Source organism: Arctopsyche grandis, chromosome 13 (genome assembly GCF_051622035.1).
Source record: "Arctopsyche grandis isolate Sample6627 chromosome 13, ASM5162203v2, whole genome shotgun sequence".
Lineage (NCBI taxonomy): Eukaryota > Metazoa > Arthropoda > Insecta > Trichoptera > Hydropsychidae > Arctopsyche > Arctopsyche grandis.
Window position 1 is genome coordinate 11,548,867 of NC_135367.1, and position 25,755 is coordinate 11,574,621.

Sequence of the window (25,755 nt, forward strand, 5' to 3'; positions counted from 1 at the left end):
ATTTATCTGATTTCACTCTTGAAACGGTTCCTTATCAAATTGGCAAAACCATCCTACCTCCTATTTGTCGCCATTATTTGAATATGATTTCAAATTTACAATCTATTTATTTTTATATGTACGAGTTTAATACAATGGGTGTCAGGGAAGCCCGCAATGGCCTAATATCAATTTATTTAATCTCTAGTATCTCATCCACCCATCCGGTGGAAGAGCGATATCTCATTCGCTCACTATTATGTTGGCCGTCAGTCATTCGACATATCGACACTATCATGCACGGCCAAAATATGATGTATTCGTAGCAAGATAGACAGTTTGTCTTCAAAATAGATTTCTTGCATATGGAAACACTGGTGTGTCTGGCTGTCAATGGAATATTGTATGTACATACATCATGCAACTGCGCGCGCACATTAATACGGGAGGAAAAGCCTGTTCCTCTTGTTCCTGTTGTATCCTGCTCGCGCAAATTAAGTGAGTATGTACCGTTTACCATTCACCCTTTTTTTTGATCTTTTGACTTAAGATCTTTCGATTTTCGATCTTTGCCTTCCGATATTTGCGTTTTCCAGCATTTCACATTCCGGCCCGCGAGGTAGACCCACCGGCAGCACATCATCTCGAATGGGTAGCCTGGCAGCTCTCAATGCACACTTTACCATCACTCGTATTCACTTTGTACAATGTTTTCACCACATTGATTCTTGTCATGATAGTCACAATGTAATCCATCAATTGGCCGCAAAGAAGAGCGTGCTTGCAGGCAAGAAGTACATGTGTACAATCATACCATCCTTTAAGGTATCAATCATCCTTTAAGGTATCTGTTCCTGCTTCTGTCGCTGGCCTGTTATTTTCTGCTGGTTCTTGGCCTGCTGGTGTTCATTTTGGTAGATTTAAAGATTGGGGAATGAGCATTAAGAATATAAAATCGAATACTAATACTACTTCTATGTCTGCCACTGACGTTGTTTCATCATTAGAGCTGCGCCCAAGTGTTTCATTTGCTGATGTTTGTTCGGGAGCTGCTAAATGTTTGAAGCCTGATATTAAAACTACGTCTGCAAGTATTGGTGAATCTTCTATGGAAACGGTCGCAGTGACGTCTATGTATGCCTCTTCTCCTACATCTGCCTGCTCAAATGGTCCTGATAGTCGTGATGCTGTTGTGACTGTGTTGGCTTCTTCTTCTGCTTCCTCTTCCGTTTCGTCTCCGTTGGCTCAATCAAAACTGCCATTTCTTGTCTCAAAGAAAGTCACGCGCCAAACTGGGAGACCGAAAATTGGTAATTTATTACCAAAATGCACGAGGTCTCAGGACAAAGCTGGCTGCGTTTAATTCAGCCGTTTCTACTACATATTTGTGATGATATGGTAGCACTAACGGAAACATGGTTGACTTCATCATTTTTTGATGCTGAACTTTTTGATTCTTCCTGGAGGCTGCATCGTCGCGATAGAGTAGATCGACGTGGTGGTGGTGTATTATTTGCTTGTCGTGATTGGTTTCGGTCAGTCCGGATGACAAATTTTGAAACTCTATCTGGTGAGGACTTATGGAATTCATAACTTGAAAATTATAATCGAGAAAGAATATTACGAAATACAAAAACCTTGTAAACATTCAAGACGATAAACGATATATAATAATAATAATTATTATTTTTAGTTGTTTGTGTATATATATATATGTTTTGTTTTTGTTATGTTTAATTTATTATTTTGTTTCTTGTCTTTTCTGTTATATTTTTGACCATTGTGGCGCATTAGGAATTCCTGTAATGCTACAACGGTCCAAACTTTAAATAAATAAATAAATAAATACCAACCTAACGAGCAACAACTGTCCGCCAGTGGGTTGCAAAGGTGTGATACGAAAGTTTATGTAATGTTTCAATCTGAGTTGGATGGATGGATGGGTGGATGGATGGATGGATGGATGGATGGTTGGATGGATGTATGATGGGTGGTGGTGATGACGATGATAGAGTGCGTGTGCGTGTGAGTGAGACACAATGTCTGTAATTGGGTAGCATGAGCTGAAGAGACGTGGCAAACGTCATCGGAGGAGCGTGGGCGAGGGGCCCCCTTTGGCGGGGTGTCTGGTCTCGGCGTCAGGGCGACAGTGTTCGCCAATCAATCGGGCGGGACAAAAGCGAACGCGGCCGGCGCTCGCGTCCTCTCACTAATATATCCCGGGCAGCGCAGGACGCAAATAGCCGCACTCGCGCGAACACGCCGCCAAGTCGCACGTGCGCAGCCGCAGCGACCCACGTGTACGCGTGTCGCTCACTTCTCGACCTCGCTCACTTCTCGCCTAGCGCGTCGCGCCGTCCCGCTCGCGCGCGCTCCCCCCCCGAAGCGTCTCGCTCGCACCATGCCGCGCTGCCACCGCAACCGAACCTCCATTGCACCCTCCATCTGACAGATGATGGCGCCGCTGCGCTGGAGGTTGTGCGACGCCATCTTTCGACACCATTCCCCGTGCATTTAAACCGACTATTCTACATAAATCTAATCGTATTTATATTATTGTGACCACCGTCGTCGACTTATTTGAATATGTGGATACTTATACTAAACGAGTTCGTCGATTGTGTGAAGAAGAGTCGCAGACACTTTTCAAAAGGCAATTGTGAAAGATTCAACGCCATCCTAATAACAAAAAGAAGAAAAAATAAAAGAAATAAAATCAAATCGAAGTTTATCAATTAATTTTTATATTGTGTGTTTGTTTCAAAGTTTGTGTCAAATTAAAAATCAAGACGAGTGCAAGTTAATTAATGTTATAGTGTGATTTAAGTGCTACGTTCAGGTATTATTATTATTATTTATTATTTATTTATTACTAATCATTAAAACATACCAACACATTCAAAATGGCGCCTTCGCGAATTTCGATCCGACTGTATAAACGCCTTTACTAAATAGTAAAAGAGCACTGTAAAATTGTATCATGTGTACAATTACAGTTGTGTCAATGAAAGATTGTCGCCGCACACTTAAACTCGCCTTTATTTCACTAGCGCGTAGGGTCGATTGTCGCTCGTTGCCGTTCGGAATAAAAGTGTGCGATTATGCAATAAAAGTATTTGTCTTTGGTTTAGAAGACGGTATTGAGTTATTTCGAGTGTTGTAGCCACCTGAGGATAATTAATTGTTGGCAGATATCTAAATGAAGGTAGGGATTTGACCGTCAATCACACGCCAGTCAACGACACGTGGCAGTTCAAAAGTGGACACCCATCCGAATGCCAGCCGGCCATTGCTAAAATATTTCACATGCATAACATTTTATACGTGCACAACGTTCGCACGATAAATAAACCGCATGCATTATACGACGCGATATTATATGTGGATGTAATAAGTGCATGTGCATTTTGGTGTGTGAGAGTTGTTGGATAGGAGAGTGAGAGTTGCGCAGAGCGGCAGATATTAATTGTCTCGGATGCGAAGCGCGACAACGTCTATAGTAATTGTTTATTTTCAGTTCCAGACAGAAACAGATCTCTCCCAGAGATTTTTTACGCATATTTAGATTCTTTTTCGTCTATTTCGTCCGTCTCAGAAATAGTTACGCATTCTATATATTGCTCCGATGCCAGGATTTCATTCTCAATTCACACGCCGATACAGAGTTAAACACGTGTGTTTCACTCTTTCATGTATGTATGTATGTACGTACATATGTACCTATGAATACCTATGCTACCATATACTATTATACATACATATGTACATACACGCATATATATATCATACATAATTAAAATTAATTATTTATCCAGACGGAGCGTCTTTACTTATATGAAAATGGCCTTGAACTTAAACGATTGCATCTATTCAATCTATTAAATAGAACAATAGTTACATATGTAGATTTGAGAATGAAGGAAAAATAGATAGATATTAAGTGGAAAACTTAAAACTATTGGAGGACTTTTCTAAATAAACGACAATATGAAAAGATCAATGTAAAATGAAAAAAATTAAATGTAAAAATGACGTTGTACCCAATGAAGAGTGTCTGTGATCGTATTTTGCAAGTAATGACATATGCCAGACAAGGTTCAGTGCACTTAGAAGCATAGAATGTAAAGTGATTGTTTTAATGAGAAAATACATTAAGCAAAAACTATATGTACATAGAAGAGACATATGAAAGCGAAAGGAATGATGAAAAGGGCAAAAAGTGAGACATATCGAATGTTTACCAAGAGAGTGTATGCAGTAGGAAGCGAGGAAGGCCACAATCGAAATGTGTGGAATTAGATGGATTAGATCAAAGGTCTTCACCAGATGATGATGAAATTTACATTCGCTGATTAATGGTTTTGTATGAAATCATTAACATTTGAATACAAATTCATAATAGTAGTAGATGCTTGGCTTAATCCCTCTCCTTCAAACGTCCGAATTCCGCTTAGGTAAGTTCACTATCAGTCTTCGTCCGTTGGAGACCGATTTTATTTTATAATTGATTTAAAATAGAAGGCGATTTGGTGTTATGTGTGTCACGGTTAAAAATTCGAATGAGGAAAATTAGCGAATACATATTAGTCGCGGTAAATGATGGATGTTAGTTAGGGGAGAAGAAGCGCAGAGTAAATAAATAACGGCGGCACGAGGCAAGCTTTTCCGCGGGAAACGCAATAAATTAACGGTGGTTACGCGCGTCAAAATTTATTTTGGCCTAGACAATATGTATCTCGTGCATAAGTAAGCACAAGTATTACCTTGCATAATTATGTAATTGCAATGAGGAGAAACACCATACTCCAGATGGGTCTAATCAGAAATTGCAAATTGTAAAAATTAAAAACTTCGCCAGCCATATTGTATATAAATTAAAAAAAAACCTGGAACAGTAATTAAGATAACCAAACCCAGCAGCCAAAAATTTTTGGCAAAGAACGTATTTTTCTAAAATTTTATATAAAAACCATGTATAGTTAAAAGTGTAATATTTTAGACTGAATAAGTTCAGGAAAATGATAGGAAGGGCGCCGAATTAATTAAATCAATGAATTTAAAAATTATAAATTTGATTTAATAAAGGAAATTTGAATTTGTAAGTTTTCAATTTCAATTTTGTAACAAAAATTACAAAAAAAAACATTTCAAAAATGTTTGCATGTATTTTTCGGCACATGTGATTAGCAGGTCACAATTGCCTTCAACGACAAAGACAAATTGTGTACAGAATTAGAAAAAAATGGTGTAAAATTTTCAAGTTAAATGATTGATCTTAGCAATCTGTTCCTTATAATGATAAAATATTATTTACAGTGGTAATGAAAGGAGTGATTGATATTTTAACAACACAATGAAAGTTTTTGAAAAATTTTCATTTTTAAATAATTTAATAGAATCTTTGATTGAATAAAATCTTTAGTGTTTCGCAATTGTTAATTCCCATCAACAATCTCAACGTTTTTGCAAGAATGGCTGAAAAGGGCAGTTTGGGACTGTAAAAGACTGGGCGATGTCAATGACGATGTAATGTCGAGAGAGTCGAGACAGAGACCATTCTGGTTGAATTGAGCGAATCAGCAGAAGTATTGAGACCTATGTACTTGTAGTTAACTCTTAGTTTTGCTTGATGAATGGGAAGAGGAACATCTACTTATGTATGTGCGTATGACGGAGCTGCTATAGCGGCTTCCCCAGTGGATGAGTTAAGCGGCAAAGATTGTCACACAGTGTATTGTGTATAATCATTACGAATTGGTATTTGGTACTTATATATCTACAAAAATTGGATTATATGTATCACCCTGAGCAACCTGTTGTGGCACCTATGGTCAGGGTTAATACATATATGAGCCGTTATATTTGAAAGTGGCTTTTTCACTCCAATTTTCCAAGTACACTTTTCTTCATTTCGAGAAATATCTCGCAAAACATTAAATATAATGATATTCGTTTAACAATATTTTAATAAAAATACTGGTGACCTACGTATATTCCGCTTTTCCAAGTATAATACGTATATTCCGCTTTTCCAAGATTCTGGACATATCGAATTAAAAGACGTGATTTTGTGAATCAAGTCAAACAGAAATAGTGTTTTTGGAACTGAAAACTGGACTTCCGCCACTTTCAAATGTGCTCATATAATCATAATGAATAAATAAATCGTCGTAAGTCGCACCGTCGTAAATCGAGGATTACCTGTATGCTAAATATGAGTAAACATATTTTTAAGATTAGAATATCAGAAATAAAATATTATCCTTATTCGATATGCTCAATAAAAAAATGTTTTTATATATCTATGTTTAAAGTATAAATCTTCTATTACTCCACATTAAATTACTATTAGGTCCTCCCTTAAGTATCGTATGTGTTTTCGTATCTTTTTTTCTTGAAAAAAAATCGGATGTGACCAACCCATGACTTTATCTATGTATGTGAGGAATATAAGAAGTATATATAAAAAACAAAACTCGATCACATATACCGGCATATATGTACATACACGTTCGCATATACCGGCTCTGAGTGCATTTTCGATACAAACTGAGCGCAAATGTAGGGAAACTTACTCAAGACAAAAGTTCTACTTCCGGTTGTCGGATTTTGTTCAAAATATTTTCATTTCTTAAAATCACTATATATATTATAAACATGAAATATCAAGAAGTTAAAAATAATTTAAAAGGGCAAAATAAAAGTATGAAATATTGTTTTAAAAAAAATTACTACTTCCGGTTTACGAATTCTAGCCAAAACCTTATCAACTCTTATCTTATCAGATGGTACATAAAGAATACAAATACAAATTTTCCGTTTGCTTCTGGTGACCTAATGTTTAGTCCCAGCCCTCTCGTACAGTGTAGATATATTAGGGGTACTGGAAAGAAATCCATTTTTACTCTATCTATGTTTTTAATAACCACAAAAAATTATCGAATTATAGAACTATCACAGAAACTTATAAATTACCACAGAACTATCACAGAGAATATAGGAACATTTTAAAGGATCGGAAAAACAAAAAATGGTTTTTGTCCTGCACGCCCGAATAAGAAGAGTGATGGAACACGTGGTTTTTTTTCCATTTTTCAGGGAAAAACGCTATCCTTTTTATACCTCAAACCATAATATGGTTTTTTATTTACCAAACCTCGCTCCTTCTTACTATTACCTATTTAGTTCCATGGAGGCCACATTAAGAAGAAAAAAATTCAACAGCGTGAGTGATGTGGTAAACCAACTATTAACATTTATTAATTCAAAACTGGCAAGATTTTTCAAGAAAAGGATTGAAATATCGACAAAAAGTTGGTAAAGAGTCATGAAAATTAGAGGAGATTATATTTTGGAGTAAAATGTGTAAAAAAAAAATGAAAAACTGAATATTTAAGTTGATCTGCAAAAAAAATGGATTTCTTTCCGGTACCCCTAATATGTACATACATACATACATACACCTACTACTGATGTATACACTATTTGACATGGTAAAAATGGCATTTTGAGATATGAATGTCAGATTCGTTTCGATGCGTTGTAATTACTTTTCGTTAGCGGACATGAAAATTTCATACTTCAATCGTTACATGCGAACAAATATTTACATATACCTAAATATTCACATATATACCTATACTAGTGGCCTGGTGCAAGCTTTTGTGCACACGATAAAAAGTGAATTTTTGAAATCCGTGAAGTGAAATGATCACTCACCCCAAATATTATCGAATGATCGAGCTCGATTATTGACGCAGCCTCTTCCTATTTCATCGCTGAAGAGACGTAAACGCTAAAGCGAGCTCGAATAGCCAACTGTCCAATATGGCGGCGTTGAAGAAAATTTCAAAAACAAAAGAAGAAATAAAACAGAATAAAATAATATTATTCATCAGCGCATGCGCATTGGATGTCGAAATGAGCCTTTAACATATTTATTTGTTTTCGAATTGGGCTTCTTATTATTATTATGAGTATTATTTTTTTATTCCTAGATTCAAATTGATTAGGTTTTGAAGTCTTATTGGTTCGTAACTGCACTAATAATATACGAGGGGTAGTAATAGGTAAAAAAAGGCTCTTTTTTGGTGGTATACAATCGAAGGGATTGGCGTGTGGAGACGCTTCCGCGAAGAATTGGTTGTGGTTCCGTTGTCCCTGATTTATTGTGGTCCATTGTGCCGGCATGGGACATCGTTTGGCGTCTATTCAACACAGCTTTTCTCCGAAAGGCTTTATTTCCGTCCAAGATATAGCGACAGGTGGTGTCCTACCCATGCCATCCATAGCTTACCACTTTATCATTCTATATTGTATGCACGTATTACAATACTGAAGCTCTTTCGGAACCAAATCTAATTATGCATACATACGTATACACATAAACTGGAACATTACGCATAGTATCATTTATTACGTCTAATTTGAATGAAAAGTACATTTTTCAAACAGATAGCAGTTTACGCGTGTCCCACTGTGCGTTAGAATACGTGATAAAATTTTTAATTGTATTCTAAAAATCGTTTCAAAATGAAAATGAAACCCTAAAGTGGCGTGCAAGCAAGATGAATGGGCTGTTTATGATGTTTATAAATAGCCCACTCGCAAACAAGTGGCACATCATTCTTATAAACTGCACTAAAGCCATTCCAGTGTGCTGCATGCCAATTTTATATGCTAAATACCACCTTACTACCAAATTACTTCCGGTTATTGTTTTCTTTCAATTTTTGTTTCACGCTCATTACGAAATTAAATCAATGAAATGATTGTGCAATAGAATTATATTTTTAATTCATACACGCATACATACATACAATTTACATTAAGGAGTCGACTTGCACGTTTTAGAATGCCCTCATTTATGCACAGTGACAGTTGAACATCATTAAATTTCTACTTCTGAAGACTTAGCTGTGTTTTAGTGATTCATTGTTCATACGGTTTATAAAAAATAATTATGGTTTATATTTTGATTTTTCAATTATAGTGTTTTCCCAATTTGATAAAAATTCAATACTAACGATATAAATTATCATAAGAATATCATATCAATATTCAACTGTGAGTAACAAAACAAAAAAAAACACGTTTTTTACATACCAGAGTGGAGACTAATCAATCTTTACTAAGTTTAATATCGGGTTGACACAATTCGAGTAGCTTGGACGAGTAACTTGGGCGTCCAAAACGTTCAAAAATGGTTGGATCATTTAATGCCACGCTCTGTAAGTAACGTCAAATTTACTCGTCCAATCTCCTTATTTCAAGCTACTCGTATAGTATCAACCCGGTATAACCCACTAAATTCGAATATGCCAATAATTTTGTATAAAGTCTATTCTTGACTTTTAAAATTCGCTGATTATAAGTATTTTAAACAATAAGAAATCATAATCAATAGAAAAAACATCTTATTATAGATATCAATACTCATTTTTGGCACAGCAATACTAGATTTAGAGTAAAATACTGCAATTCCAAAAATCTATAAAAATTGCGCATTTTTTGACCGCTCATCTCATAAACGAGAGAAAACCAACAAAATTTATTGTCGAAATCGAATTCAATGGGCCAAACTTGGTAAAGATTGATTAGTCTCCACTCATGTAATTTTTTTTTTGCATAGTTTAATCGTTTACGTGAATTCATCCGATCTCACAAAAAACCATTTATACATATGTATGTACATACATACATATGTATATACCTAGTGGGGTTTAATTAGTGAAAGGACACGTGGTACGGGATAATGAGTTTCGTTCGGCACTTTAAGCCATGTTCATTTATCAATGGCAACTTAATCATTTATACGTGCACTATTCTAAATTTGAAAACTAAATCAACAGGATACGTATTAAGGTCGACTCATACTAGCACAGCACGTACCAGCAACTACAGTGTTCTGGAAAGTATTCTTTATAGACACATTAATATATATATATATATATACTTTCCGTACTCGCTGGTTACGTACAGTTGCCGATACGTGCCATGCTAATTTTATTTATTTTATTTATATAGATATATACCAAGAAATCCTAACAGGTAAGCCCCAATGCGCCTTCCTAGCCAATTACAAACATTGTAGCATTATTATTACATAAATCGATGAATTTCAAGATGCTGAAGAACATGAAACTATTTATTTTATTTGTTTATTAAATTACATAAATTGATAAAATAACATGATTATTTTAAGAATTTTCGCATATAGGATTAATAAATAACTATTAATTAATCAATAGAGACATCTATGGATTTAGTCTTGTACATAAATTTTAACATATTGTACATAAATCAAATTGGTGACATAGATGATAGGAAGGGTTTTGCCAATTTGATGGAGGAACCGTTTCAACAATGAAATCAGATAAATTGGCAAACGATCGAGTCGCAAATATCCAAGTCTCATCAGCAGCATTAAAGATTTAGCCCGGGATCGAATCGGTGACCTCTCGGTGCTTAACATAGACGCAACCACCGAGCCATACTGCTTGCTCAATAGACCTATAACCATAAACTTACATTATGCAAATGCGAATTTCCTGCAATTTTGAACCGTTGCACTGCAATACAACTTGTTATTGTGAATGCGTATTCTAGATTACAAAGCACTATTTGCAAGTAGAGTAAAAAAATACACTCAATGTTACAAGTCTTGAAGCTATTTGAATACGCACAGTCATTATACTAAGCAAAAATTCAGGCCGCGTGCACAGTGACGCGACGTATCAAGATTGGTATAACATAGGTAACCGACGGTACTTTCCACGCAAGCTGAAAGCTTCTTCAGAAGTTTTTCGGGTGGAGATGGGGTAATGAGGGGGTTGGATCCACGTGTTTGGATGAGGTAGAAGTAGAGGTAGAGAGTGAGGTCTCCGGTCAGCCGGCAGAGCTAAACGGGGATGATTTTTACGGGACAGTTTTAGCCGCAGACGCGTCTCAGAATAGTGTTGCGGCGAGACCAGCCGGCTGGCCAGTAAACAACACGCGTCGTTCACACACGCACAACTTTACCATTCCATCAACCCCAGCATCCTACCACCCACCCACCCACTCGATTTGCACCCCAATTGCGCGCGAGAGTGCGCACGCGATCGGACACATGGTGCGCCGTGACATGTGCAAGCCATCGACGAGTACGACGGCGCTCAAAGGGTTAAACTCCACGTGGAAAACTCAACAACCAAGGTAAATACAATGTTCGATTTGAAAATATCATTCTCGCCGATCGCGATGTTGTGAAATGTTTCACTACGCGAGATTAGACTTTTGAAATTTAGTGAAATTTTAATTTGAAAATATGTAATTGTACTAAATATTTTATTGAACTACTTCATACATACATAGGATGTTTCTAAGACTTTTTCATTTCGTGATATTTTAGAGTAAGATAAATCGTTCATTTTATATAATTAGGTAACTTATTTTGCGTATATATGTACATAAGTACATGAGGGGTCTACATTACGGCATCGAAAGGTTGAAAGATCGAAAAAGCAAAGATCGGAAATCGAAAGATCTTAAGTCGAAAGATCAAAAAGAATGTATGTATGGTAAACGGTACTATTTATATATAAAATATCGGTCTCCGTGACGAGACAGAATGTTAAATTACAGAAAACTAAAATATCGGAAGGCAAAGATCGAAAATCGAAAGATCAAAAAAAATAGTGCATGGTAAACGGTACATACTCACTTAATTTGCGCGAGCAGGATACAACAGGAACAAGAGGAACAAGCTTTTCCTCCCGTATTAATGTGCGCGCGCAAAATACGGGAGGAAAAGCATGTTCCTCTTGTTCCTGCTGTATCCTGCTCGCGCAAATTAAGTGAATATGTACGTGAGTATGTACCGTTTACCATGCACCATTTTTTTTTTTGATCTTTCGACTTAAGATCTTTCGATTTTCGATCTTTGCCTTCCGATATTTGTGTTTTCTGTAATTTAACATTCTGTCTCGCCACGTAGACCCATAAAATATATATCAGTGGCATGCGGTGAAAAGATCTCTCTTTTTGTCGTACAGCCTTTCTTAATGTGCGCGGGCAGGATACGGGAGGAAAAGCCTGTTCCTCTTATTCCTCTTGTATCCTGCTCGCGAAAATTAAGTGAGGCTGTACGACGGGGGGAGAGATAGTTTTACCACACGCTTTTCATATGTATTCATGGTATACGAACATTTTCGATTTTTCGACCTTTCGATGCAGTGACGGTCACCGGTACATAAGATATATTTTCACGAAACGTGTTGTATTGTATCTTTTTTATTATTATACTGGCTGAACCCGGCATACGTTGCGATGCCACAATAACGCATGCAATTCCCGTTCCCGTTCCCGTTTCTCGATGTGTTTCGATAAGTGACTGTTTCAGTTTCAAATTAATACTTAATAATCAAAATTAAATTACAGTAATGATAATTTGTCGGAAAAACACAGGCGGCGAACACATTTGAAATTATTCAATTGTTTGTTTATTTTACCCTAACAACGCAGGTGGCGACGCGAAAAAATTTGAAACTATTGCTTTGCAATGCCACACATTCCCCTTTTTCCCGTTTTTAGGGGATGTTTTTTAACAGAAACCATCGCGGACATGCACACAATAACTCTTGTAAGTTTCATCGCAATCGGTTAAATGGTATAAGAACGCATACGTGACAGACAAACATTGATTTTTATATACATATATGTATAGATAAAACGCATTATCAATTCTTTCTTACTTATTTTACCATTTCCTTTACGACCTGATACTTCCATCGCCAGAAGATAAATCGAATGCCATATTAACATATTTTTGTAATGTTAAAATTCTGTGAAAATTTGACATTATTCATTTGCATGGTTGATGTAATCATCATTTTAAGGCATTGACATTTCAATGCTTGAAATTACAACATAGTTTATTCTATACTGTCAAAGTTTGACATTTGTCTTTTGATAGCCATATCATAGTTCATAAAATCTTTTATTTGATACAATATGTAAAATTATGTCTACAGTATATATAATACTTGTTTGTTTAGCAATTCATTTTGTTTTGATAGGTGTCTTTATTACGTTTTATTTCACTTTTCAAATAAATGCATAAATACTTTGGAACATGTTACTTTCAATATACAATATACAAAGACATTCACAATTCAACGCGACGACATATTTTATAAATATATCAAAACGTTTAATAATTTAGTTGCAACAAAAGTATTAATCAAGAAGATATTCTGGTATATTGGTGTATTTTTATATAAAAAATGATTATTTTATATTTTTCGAACAACGTAAAATTTTTTAATAAATAGTATGGAAATTGTCACAATTTCCACTATTGTTTGAATCAATAACAAAGAGTTGATTCAAACATTAAATTATATATGTAGGCAGTTTAAGCATATGTCACATAAATCTTGCGTAACGATTCCAAACAAACATCGAAGAATAAACAAACATTGTCGTTGTGTCTAAGATATGTAGCGAATTTGATTGAGTATGCGACATATCGCAAACTCGAGGTATGTGTGATAAAATAATAGTGCTAGAATTGTGGGTGCTGTGTGTGGAGAAAAATAGCATATATCAAAATATACGCTATTTATAAATATGGGAGTGGATCGGTTGGCCTGAATTCAAAATTTTGAACGTTGTCTCCGGATTGTGTGCGTCGGCCTCTAGAAGTGTCGCCCTTTTTTCCCTAGGCGCCGGGAAAATCTCGACAATTGTAGCCGTTTTCTCGGAAAATTTCGACGAAAAGCTTGCGTGGGTGTCACGTCGTTGCACTCTGGATTGACTCACTCTCGCCGACCGGTGGTCAGGGCCGAATCCGGCGCGTATATTGAATATTATAGCAGAGTTTATTGTCGTAACGTACGCTTATCTGTGTATTATTATGTATGCGTATGTAAATACTGTGTGTGAGCACCTTGGCGTAACAAATCCGTTCGACTAAGATCTAAAGTGAATCCCGGCTGTTTCGGTGTTTTATATTTCGTATGCAAATTTGGCTTGATTATTTTTTTATGTAAATATATTAATGGTCGAAAAGTTTTCTAGATGACATCGGTGAACTGTGCGCTTAGTTAATTAAAAGTTTCTAATCCGGAGAATATATTTTGGTTATTTTAATTAATCGCTAAAGTTATACATAATTCAGTTTTAAGCGCTTTTATTTTTAATATGTAATGTAATGAAAAATATGTTTGTATTCTATGTGATTGTAGATAAATAATAATGATTACGGCTAATTATTTAAATTTAAAATTTTATATTTCGTGTCAGTGGCGTGCCGTCATTGTGCTAGAGGGATTAGACTAGTGTACAAAAATATTTTACCTAAAATTTAAAAATATCAACAATTAAATTATAATAAATTCAAATCGTTGTCCATATTGTTATTGTTTATTAGTGAAGTTCAGAAACCGAAATCGGCCCTAACTCAGGTGGTGGTAGTGGATTGTTATGGAACGGTCCGCCGCGTCGTTTACTTGCACGGACTCGCCATCTCAATTCTGCTCCCTTTGCGATATTGGCAAAGGATTCCATCGAAGACAAAATATTTTTTTAAATTTACTCCTCTCTTCAAGCAGTTTCTGATTTGTGTCTATCAAACATCATTCATCAACTATTTTTTTTAAATAACACGTACATTTACACAGATCTTGAGTACAAATATGGCAAGGGACTCGGATCACGAAACGTTCCCTCAGTATAAATCAGTGCGAAACGCGTGAAAACAAATAACGAGGTTTTTGGAATGTTGCATTCTCGATCGATTGTACGACAAATCATTTAAAAGATTAAGTTTTGAAGACAAACAAGATGTTATTAAGAAAGGTAGATTACTTCTTTCTGTTCGCACAAACATGGAAAATTATACACTTCACTTCAAGACATACATAAGAATAATTAAAGAATTAAAAATATAAATTTTTTTAATATATATTTTATATCCATACTTAATCCCCTGTTTTAAAAATCACGGCACGCTACTGGTACATACATATGTGCATATGTAGTCAATATCGCAGTCTTTTTGTTTTAGATTTTGTCTTATATTTACATATGTACATATGTTAGTACAAAAATGAAAAATTATTATAATTCAAATATTAAAAATATCCATACGTATGTATTCCCCTGTTTTAAACGTCACGGCACGTCACAGCTTCGAATGTATTTATGTTTGTTTATAGAAGTTATTTTTTTATTTAAACATGTTACATATGATATGTAAATATGTATGTGTACCCATTTAATTTGTGATATTAAAAATTTATAATACATTCATACATTTAAAATTTAAAATAATCTACACAAAATGTGTATGTACATATGTAAATAGCACATCTTTCCAATTCAATAAATGATTGATTAAAATACACAATAAGTTTGTGTATAAAATACGCCAAAGTCTCTTTGCAAAATTTTCAAATGCAAATATTGACATTTTATTAGCGAAATAATATTCAATATATTCTTTATCATAAATAAATAAATTAATTAATATTAAAATGACATTCACAAAAAACGCTATTTAAATGAAAATTTGCACAATTCATTTTTTTTTTTTCATTTTTTTGGACACTTGTCAAATCAAAGTTCGGCCTTTAACTGACAACCTTGAGTCGGTCAGATTGGCATGATACGCTTATTGCATCATCGTAACTGCGATCATACGTACATACGTATTATACATATGTACATATATTATCACACTGTCACCGTGTCCCTTTTTAACGAGCTCGAGCAATAAATATCACAAGTTCAAGAGTTCAAACAATGTACATAGATACATAACTTAACCCGTATGTACGTACGCATTGTACATATTTACATACATACATATGTATGTGTTCTCATGGATTAGCTCTTTTAGGGCTTTCTCATGGTTGCTCTCTACCGTCGTAGAGAACACCCATTAGAATCGGGTATCACGTGAAAAACAAAACAATAATGAACCAAATCTCTCGCTATAGTGAGTCTGCATATGCATATAGTACAGGCTTTTCCTGTTAGTGTGATGATGACGATGACGCGTTCCTTTTAAAATTTCGCCGGAGACAAATGTCTATCGTATTTGTTGTCGAAAATTAGACTAGGGGGGAGGGGGCGTGGTCTAGTGGTTCTAAAAGTGTCGTGCGCGACGGCCAGCCCGCGTGGAGACGCGTCGCAAAACACTAAAAACTGCCAACTCGACGCGCGTCATCCAAACTGTATATTCTACTTATGTACATACGTACATACATACTAATAATACCTTTTTGTATTCGCTAATAAAGCATAAGAAATACACGTACATATATACATATGCATACGTAAGTTTTTTTGAGCTTAATCAATGCCTTCCACGGAATCTAGCAGTGTTTGAGTTTACACTTTTGAATTGATTGATCTACACGCAGCCAAGCCTTTTATTTGGGGGGGTATTTATATGGTTCTTATAATGGGAACATGTACGGTTTGGATCCTTTTAATAGAGTTGTTGATATATTTATTTATATGTACATACAACAATTGTCCTGCAATTTGCCCATTTCAGAAATGGGAAAAAATGAGGAAAAAAGCTTTCAGTTAGTAGAAATAATCGAAATAGTAATGGAGCGCACATTAGGGTTTCTGACATTCCCGGGAATTCACGGAATTTTGATGTCCCATGTCCCGGGAATTTTTATCTTGAATCCCGGGGAAAATATTTCAAGCAAAATGTTTTTAAAATGTTATAATAAAGGTGAATGCATATCTAACGACGAAACTACATATTATGAAGAGAGTGCATCCTTTGTGAATTGGCGACTCTTTTAGATTCTGATGAAGATTAAACAATTTTTTATTCGAAGACGACTGAAGACTTGCATTTAGAGTTATCAAAGACAAATCTACAAAATACCGTAAATAAAAATATGTAGCTTCGACTTTAATAAAGAAAGAAACATATAAATGCTGAAAGGAGAAACAAAACACATAATTTACAAGACATGTTTTCATCCCCTTTTAACTATAAAACCAACTTCGATCGAAACTGAAAGAGTTTTTTTCCATTTCGTATGTATATGTATGTACAAATGAATTTTCGTGGGTATATGTTCGGTGTATCTATAAGTTGCAAATTTATTGAGAAAAGTGAAACTAGACCGGTTAAAAACTTATTTAGGCCGTTTTGAGTTAAAAAGGTTACGTCTAATTCTTTAGAAATATTTTGAATCACTGAAAGACTTGTTACTTACTATTCATTGCTACGATGAATTTCCCAATTGATTGTAATACTAATTATAATAATATTCAATTCGGCGTTACTAAGAGGGTGCGGAGGGCACCGGGTCTCACCATACAAGGTGTGACACCAAATGAAAAATACATATAACCGTCAGGTTAGAGATGCTACGTAAGTCTTTTTCTGGAAGAGAAGCATGCAATTGACAAGAAAAAACATCTAGCATCATCTAGTGGAGCATGCAATTGACAAGAAAAAACACGAATGTGATGTTTGAATGCATTGACCGTTTTCATTCTAAACTCCCAATCAGATCAAGTGCCGTTACGGAAGTAGCGATCGTGTTTTAGGCTATCCAAGCCAAGAGCTACTAGTATCCATTCCAAAATTGACCACATTCTATGATGAGTTATACGAGGGCGACACCCTGACTTACTGCACCAGGTGATACCCACCCTAGCGACGCCACTGAATTAAATAAACATAAGAATAATAGTAACAGTAAAATGATCAAAACCAGTAGTTTTATTTATGCTTACCAGAGCCGTAGCTGGGGTATCTTGCGTGTCGGAAAAAATGCTACTAGCGCCCCTCTCTATTTTTTCCACAATATTCGAATACGTTCATTAAGTAAAATAACAAAATTACCATTTTCCAATTTAATACAAACAAATAAATTCAAATTTAAAATAATACACTTATTCAATGAATAGGAAAATTGTTGTACATACATATATGTATGTACATATAACCGATTCCTGGGAGCATGTATCTTCATGTATAACTATGTATCTTCGTTTTTCCGAGAATATGAAGCATGCGATAATATCGCCCAAAATAAAATCAATAATATCGTTTTATATAGTATGGAATATTACCAACCGCGTTTTTGCGCCCCACTCAATCTTACGTACGGGGCTTCTGCCCCCTTCCCCCCCTCGCGCTACGGCTCTGATGCATACTATTGTTATTATTAGTCACCGGAGCCTGAGGGGGCCGTGTATTGTTCAAAGGTTGTAAATGCATTGTTAAAGGTTTGCCGAACAATGGATAGCACTGTGACTATCCTACCTCTAGTTATTATTGCTTACTATTAAAATTTTGATTTTTATACTAATTATGTATTTAGTTAAAATAATAGATACATAAGTCCGGTAGTAAAAAAGAAGAAATAAAGGGACGTAAGAAATTAGGATGGAATGCGATTTTTAAATCAAAAATGCCACTTTGCCTGAAGAAAAAAATCTTCAATCAATGCGTTTTGCCAGTGATAACGTATGAATGTAAAACTTGGACATTAAACGCCAAATTGTTACACAAAGTCCAATGCACTCAAAGAAGTATGGAAAGTTGTATGCTTGGCATAACGAGGAAAAACAGGAAATGGAATACGTGGGTGATAAATATGACAAGAGTTGTGGATATAGTGGATAGAGTGAAGAGATTGAAATGTCAATGGGCGGGCCACGTGGATAAAATAATGGACGAAAAGTGGACAAAATAAGTGCTAGAATGGTACTCGAGAGAATGCAAAAGGGTAAAAGAAAGACCGCAGGGAAAATGGGTGGACGAAATTAGGAAAATGTTATTAGGGGGGGGACTTCATCCAGCAGTGGATGGCGAATGGCTGTAGATGATGATGATGTATTATATATTTTATTATGAAATAAGCCACGGTAAATATAATTATTAAGTAAAAATCAGGACTGTAGTTGACTGTGTAAACTTTCCAGGACTTAATTATTTTACATGATAAATCATAATAATAAGCATATCGTTCGATCCTACATCAACTAATAATCCAACTAACATCTACGCTTAATATTTTTGAGGCAATTTTCATACTGAAATATGTACGTATGTATGTACAGTTTGAAAATATGTATGTAACTAACCTAGAGCCTTTTGTAAGTGTTGAGATACTTTAAAAAGATTTCATGCTCAAAATACAAAAAAAAAAAATGAAAAATAAACATACTAAAAATTGGAGTGTGTATTAAAAGTAATGTGGTATTTGTTGCAGAAGATGAGGGTGTGGCGGTGAGGAGCGGCGGTCGTCGTCAGCAGGAGTCGGTCGCGGGGCAGGGGCGCAGGGGCGGGCGCGGGGGCGAGGGGGCGCGCGGGGGCCCCCTGCCGGGCGAGCCCCCCGCGCGCCGCCCTCACCCGCCCCCACACCCGCCCCCACCGGCCCGCTGCCATCCAGATATGACACAGGTTACAACCTTACTTATTATACCAGCCTGTACACTAAAGACTAAACGACCGTTGGAACCGGAAAATTGATTGATAAGCGTTTATTACCATTCATGTATTTAATGTTCGTTGCATTTAGAAAGGCTTATCCCCACTGCTCGGAGAAGATGCGCAAATGCAGCAATCAGTACACGATTCCAATGTGCGCATCTTTTACGTGGAGTGGGGATGGGCCTTTCCAATATATTGACTGATTGATTGTGATACATGTCACATGCTATACATACATATGTACCGGTCTCCGTGACGAGACAGAATGTTAAATTACAGAAAACGCAAATATCGGAAGGCAAAGATCGAAAATCGAAAGGTCTTAAGTCGAAAGATCAAAAAAAATGGTGCATGGTAAACGGTACATACTCACTTAATTTGCGCGAACAGGATACAACAGGAACAAGAGGAACAGGCTTTTCTTCCCGTATTAATGTGCGCGCGCAGAATACGGGAGGAAAAGCATGTTCCTGTTGTATCCTGCTCGCGCAAATTAAGTGAGTATGTACCGTTTAGGGCGGTTTCAGACTAGCGTATTTTTCTGCGCGTATATCGCCGTTTCGGCATACGCGCTTACACGCACGCTACATTTCGCAATTCAAAAAACCGGACTCGCGTACACGGGCTTATTCCAGCGTGTTCGCTCCAACTGGTAGTGGTGATTTAGTATCAACATGGATAATACGAGCGTATAAGCGCGTCTACGCTCGTACGAGTTGCGCGTATGGAAAACAACGCGCCTATACGCGCCTAGATGCACTTCAAAAAACGAGATTATACGCGCGTATAAAACGCTAGTCTGAAACCGCCCTTACCATGCGCCCTTTTTTTTGATCTTTCGACTTACGATTTTTCGATTTTCGATCTTTGCCTTCCGATATTTGCGTTTTCTGTAATTTAACATTCTGTCTCGTCACGGAGACCCATATGTACATATATACTAGTGTTGTGTCCGTTGATTTCAACGGGTGTCTTCGGAAAGGAATTGATCCACGAAATAAAATTAAGTTATATGTTATATATAAAAATACTGTAAGGTAATTTATAGGCGCGCGCGCATATTAATAGTAAAAAATCGAGTGCGCTCATTGAAATGATGAATGAATGTGCGTGTCTTCGTTGATGTGTGTATGTATGTACGCTTCCGCGCATCTGACGCTGAGTCAGGAGCTCAATATCAGGAGCACGTGTCAGACGCTCAGGTCCCCACTTCCTTGCTACCCCGCTTCTCTGCTACCCGGTCGTCTGGCCACATGCTTAACGTTTACTCCTGAAATTCTACAATTTGTTTTTTTGTAAATCTCCATACTTGTCCACGCACTCTCCACATATCCAAACACATACATACATCGCGTCCGTTTTCATATATTTAATTATTATTTATTATTACTCAATAATATTGATAAAGAATTTAAATTCAAAAAGTTAATACTTGAAAATTGATATCAACGTTGTTATATGTTTTATACATACATATGTATGATGAAATTAAAGCAGTCCAGATTGTGGGCATGAAAATACGTCAAACTGAATATATTGGTCCAATCACGTGGTAACTGAAGATATTAGAGGAGATTCGATTTCAGCCACGCATTGGACACACACGATTGCAAAAGTGGACTCAATTTATGACATGATTTATAATCTGACAGCTTTACGATCTAGTCTGCCTAATTGTCACTGCAACTATTTCGAAATAAAATGAATAGAAAAGTATATCAAAATATTATAAATATAAAAAGTCAAATCTAAAAGATTTTTGGTGGTTGATTTTATAATTTATATACATATAAGAATAATCTATAATGTTTTTTTCATGAACAATGTCGACTTTAAAATGTTACCAATAACTGCATGTAACCAGCATTACGAAAAGTATGCTTTGTTATAGTTTATATCAGCGGTTTCCAAACTGGGAGGCGCGCCTCCCTGGGGAGGCGCGGACTATTGCCAGGGAAGGCGCCAAAACTTTTTAATAAAAAAATAATTTTCATACCATAATATCTACAAATAAATAAAACTTCATATCGTAGCTTAACAGTCCAAATTAAATGCATGAATGTTTATTTTTATTTTTCTTTCATTTTTATATACACATTTAATTAGCAACCTTTCTCGAAGAAAACCAACATGAAGAGACATGAACTTGCCTATTTGGTTGAAATTTTTGGAAAATTGAGCGGTTTAAATAAAGGATAAGGGATCACAAATACATCCACTTGTTCAAAAAGACAAAGTAAAAGCTTTCATTAAAATGTTGAAGTTATGGAAATCAAATTTACAAAAGAAAGAGTTGGATATGTTTTCACTTTCCAAAGATTTCTGGGCTACAGTCAATATTGAAGCAAGTAAAAATCTTTTTATTGACCACTTGGATGGTTTAGTGCTGCATTTTTCCAATTATTTCAAAGACCTTGATTTCTTAAAATTTTTGTGGATACAGAATCCATTTAACTACAATGAAGAAGACGAATTCGAGCTGACAACCATCGAAAAAGAAAAATTGATAGAATTGTCATGCGATAGCTCACTAAAACAAAAGTTTCAAAATTAAACCATTATTAAATTTTGGATGAATCTTAGTGGATAGTATGAATCTTTGTATTGCAAAGCAATGCAAGTGCTTCTACCGTTTGTAACATCTTATTTATTCGAAACGGGCTTTTCGGCACTAGCTGCAATGAAAACCAAATATCGAGCCAGGTTAATAGTCGAAAAGGAGTTACGAGTGGCACTCTCCATATTGCCCCCCAAGATTTGATAAACTTTGTGCCAATAAACAACAACATCCTTCGCACTAAATTTTGATGTGTTAGACGTAGTTTAATTAGTAATTTAATATAAAAATAAATATAGATGTTCGTATAAATTTATGTTATAGCTAAACCTTTTTATTATTCTGTCTATTGTAGTGTACAGTATTTTTTTTTTTAAATAAAGGTTTATTATTTAAAACGTGTCTATATTATTATAACTATTAAAAAATAAAAGGTAGGGAGGCGCGGAAAAAAAAATTTTTTTTAGGGAGGCGTAGTAGCATAAAGTTTGGAAACCGCTGGTTTATATGGACAAATTCATATCTAACGTAGCGTAGACGTAACAGCAGTAGCTGACAAAATCTATTCATACTATACAACAGAACATGCCACAAGCAAGACCAGTTTTCTTAAACCACTGTGGAAATAATCACGCACGACGTGACGTTATTTATTTGTTTATTACTTGCGTATACTCAGGCCGATTTTGCCTTGCACGCGGCCAAAACTGTGTTGTCTGAATGTGTCGAAGCGTGCGTTGCTGTATACATAGTATGAATACGAACTATCGTTTACATGCACTGGTGTGCTGTGCTGTAGCCGTGAACTGCTGGTTCGTATGAATAGACCTTAACTCGAAGAGCGTTTGTACTAACACATTCAAAATTAAATAGTATTTTAAGAGAAGTACTATCGATTATTTTTGATCGACCGGTAGTGATAACAACCCTTATCACTAGTCACCGGAGCCTGAGGGGGCCGTGTATTGTTCAAAGGTTGTAAATGCATTGTTAAAGGTTTGCCGAACAATGGATAGCACTGTGACTATCCTACCTCTGCTTATCACATTCTTACTTTAGACTTTTATAAATGAGCATAAACATCTTTTAATAATTTCTGTCTTGAATTGACTATGACATATTTAGATTATTAAAAGTCCTTATAATTACGTACAAACTACGATTGTTATAATTTTTTTAAGTCAACGATACACATAGTATTTCTTTTTTTTTAATATAAATCAAATGCATAAAAGTGCATTCTGTAACGTATAAGAACTAAGAAGAGGTTAGTAAAAGTGTATCTATGTACATACATATGTCTCACAAAACTGCACCCCTTACAATTAATCGCACAGTCCACTAAGCTTTGCATTTAATCGTTACGTAACGGTTTTCTTTGTTTGACGACAAAAAAATAGTAAACAGAAAGAAGAATAAAAAGAACCGCTACAGCTGCATTTAATGTATGCCCCCTTAACATTGAAATGCAGCGTAAAGTGATACTCTCATTTGCATATAAGTAATACATATGTACATACATACATACATCCATACTAGGCAGCATTCAGAGGATGCACAATTCGGATTTTGAAAGAAATTTGGCAGAATATGGGTCATCGTACCCGTTCGTACGCGTTCAGAGGTCGTTCACTCGGTCTCTATTATGCAATATGAAATAATGATAAATAAATAAGAAGGAAAAAAGGAGAGCAACCCTTTTCATTCCAGTTGAAATAACTCGCTTACAATGGAGTCGCACGACGGCGACGTGGTCGCTCAACGAGAAATGCAAATGTCTTCAAACAGGACCCGAGGGGGACAAGGATAATATGACCACCTCACAAAAGGATACCATGAGAGATCTGAAATACGTACCAGCAGTGAACTTTCGTATGAGAAACCACGATCAGGATAATATGTACGTAAATAAAAAATGAATAAAAAAAAACTACTTCAATGGAGTAAGATGCACCTTACAAATACAGTACTCGTAAACTTTGAGCTCATGAAAAATGTAATACCAGGTGTAAATTCGTACATTCATACTACATAAAGATTCATACATACATACATACATAGTTTATATCAGCGTAATAGATACATTGTATATGTCACAACAGTTGAAGCGTATCTTTCAGCTGTAATATATGTATTTTGACTAGTTGGAATATATTCCATCTAACCTGGTACCAACTACCGTTATAGTTGAAGTGTATTTTCAGTTGTAATATATTTTGACTAGTCGGAATATGTTCAGTCTAACCCACCTAAGTTGATTCATATGGCGAATTACATCTAAACTGGTCAAAATATATTACAACTGAAAATACCGTTCAATTATAAGTTGGTGCGAGGTAAAATGGAGAGGTTAGGTTTTCTTGAAAACGTCACTCGGCTGGTAAATTGATTTGTAAAGTCACATTTTAGTTTTGAACACATTCTTACATAGAATTATTGCGATACTATACTTATTACCATAATTCGTAATACCTAACAAATATTAACGCATTATTGAATTCTAAAGCATTCGGACAAACATCAGAACTGTCAAAACTCAACTGTTATACATATTATATTACAACTGGGGCACATTATTGAAAGTGTATTTGCGCTTGTCGAGCTATAATTTACTAGTTGAATTGTATTCGAATATGAATGATCTAAAACGCCAGTTGGAATATATTACAACTGAATTTACACTTCGACTAGTAACAAAATATCAACCCAATGGTTTTTAATTATTTTCTTAGATTGAAATGGAAGTGGTGGAGGTTTAAATTTTTATACGTGGTTGTAATATAAGTACAGAAAGAATAAAAATGCAAATTTAGTATCAAAAGGTTTGCAATCCTCGCCTTCCAGCTAAGCTAAGTCGGTCGGATATGAGAATAATTTAACATTATTAAATTTTGTCGAAGGTCACACTGGAAAAGCCTCAAGTTAAACATCGTTAAGATGTACTCTTAATCCGCTGAGAAAACCGTGTATAAACTTAATTAAGAGTATCCCACTCCGTATATGTAGATATAATGGCAGGCGTTTTAGGAAAATCGTTACCTAACAATGTATTGTCATATATAATGTAATAAACTAATAACACACCCACCTAATAATAATAATAATAATATTAGTAAACCCACACTTGCAAAAGGAAGACAAAAGGGAACAAGCTCATGAATATTAAAATTTAGGCTTTTACTAGAGCTTACACACACGCCCATTCAAAATTTATGCGTTGCGGCTTACTTAATTGTGACAATTTTCAAATATGTACAATATTATGATCCCTAAAACCCTCTAACAATTTCCCTTTTATCAAATCGCAATATGTATGTGAATATTATAGATGAAACTTGAACGTCCACGACGAAGAAAAATTCACAAAGGACACCAATTAAACTTTGTAAATTTATTTCAAACAACTGTTGAAAAAAATAATATACATATTTATTCTCAAGTGAGCTAATTTTTGTTTGCGGTTTTACAAAGAAAAAATAAATTTAATTATTAATTTTCCTTCAATGCCGCAAGCCATATATACTTATTCGCGGCCACATTTGAGAAGTTTCAATCAAAATCAAATTAAGTTATGTTTTTATTTTATAAGTAAAGCCTTAGAATTTTACAGAAAAAAAAAATGAATATAAACCTAACATTATTACGTGAAATAAAAATTAATTTTGAGGCAAGCTAAATCGCACACGTTTTATGAAAAATCAACTTTAAAAATGAAATAAACGAAAAGAGACGAAAAATCTCACCGGTGGTGCCCTTC

General features: G+C 35.4%; 2 protein-coding genes and 1 long non-coding RNA gene across 6 annotated transcripts in view; 1 reads left to right on the forward strand and 2 right to left on the reverse strand.

Moving 5' to 3' along the window:
- The window catches only part of LOC143921171 (uncharacterized), an 895,047-nt gene that overhangs the window by 320,536 nt on the left and 548,756 nt on the right, over window positions 1-25,755 (forward strand). The window lies entirely within an intron of this gene.
- The window catches only part of LOC143921164 (uncharacterized), a 754,379-nt gene that overhangs the window by 319,418 nt on the left and 409,206 nt on the right, over window positions 1-25,755 (reverse strand). The window lies entirely within an intron of this gene.
- Window positions 1-25,755, reverse strand: part of LOC143921169 (uncharacterized) — a 194,605-nt gene that overhangs the window by 77,016 nt on the left and 91,834 nt on the right. Inside the window, exon 1 of one of the 4 annotated variants that reach the window (XM_077444342.1) lies at window positions 1,833-2,318. The exons of the other annotated variants lie outside the window; for them this stretch is intronic. The gene's annotated coding sequence lies outside the window, so the exon portion shown is untranslated. Of the gene's footprint in view, window positions 1-1,832; window positions 2,319-25,755 lie in introns of those variants that run through there. 4 annotated transcript variants of the gene reach the window in all.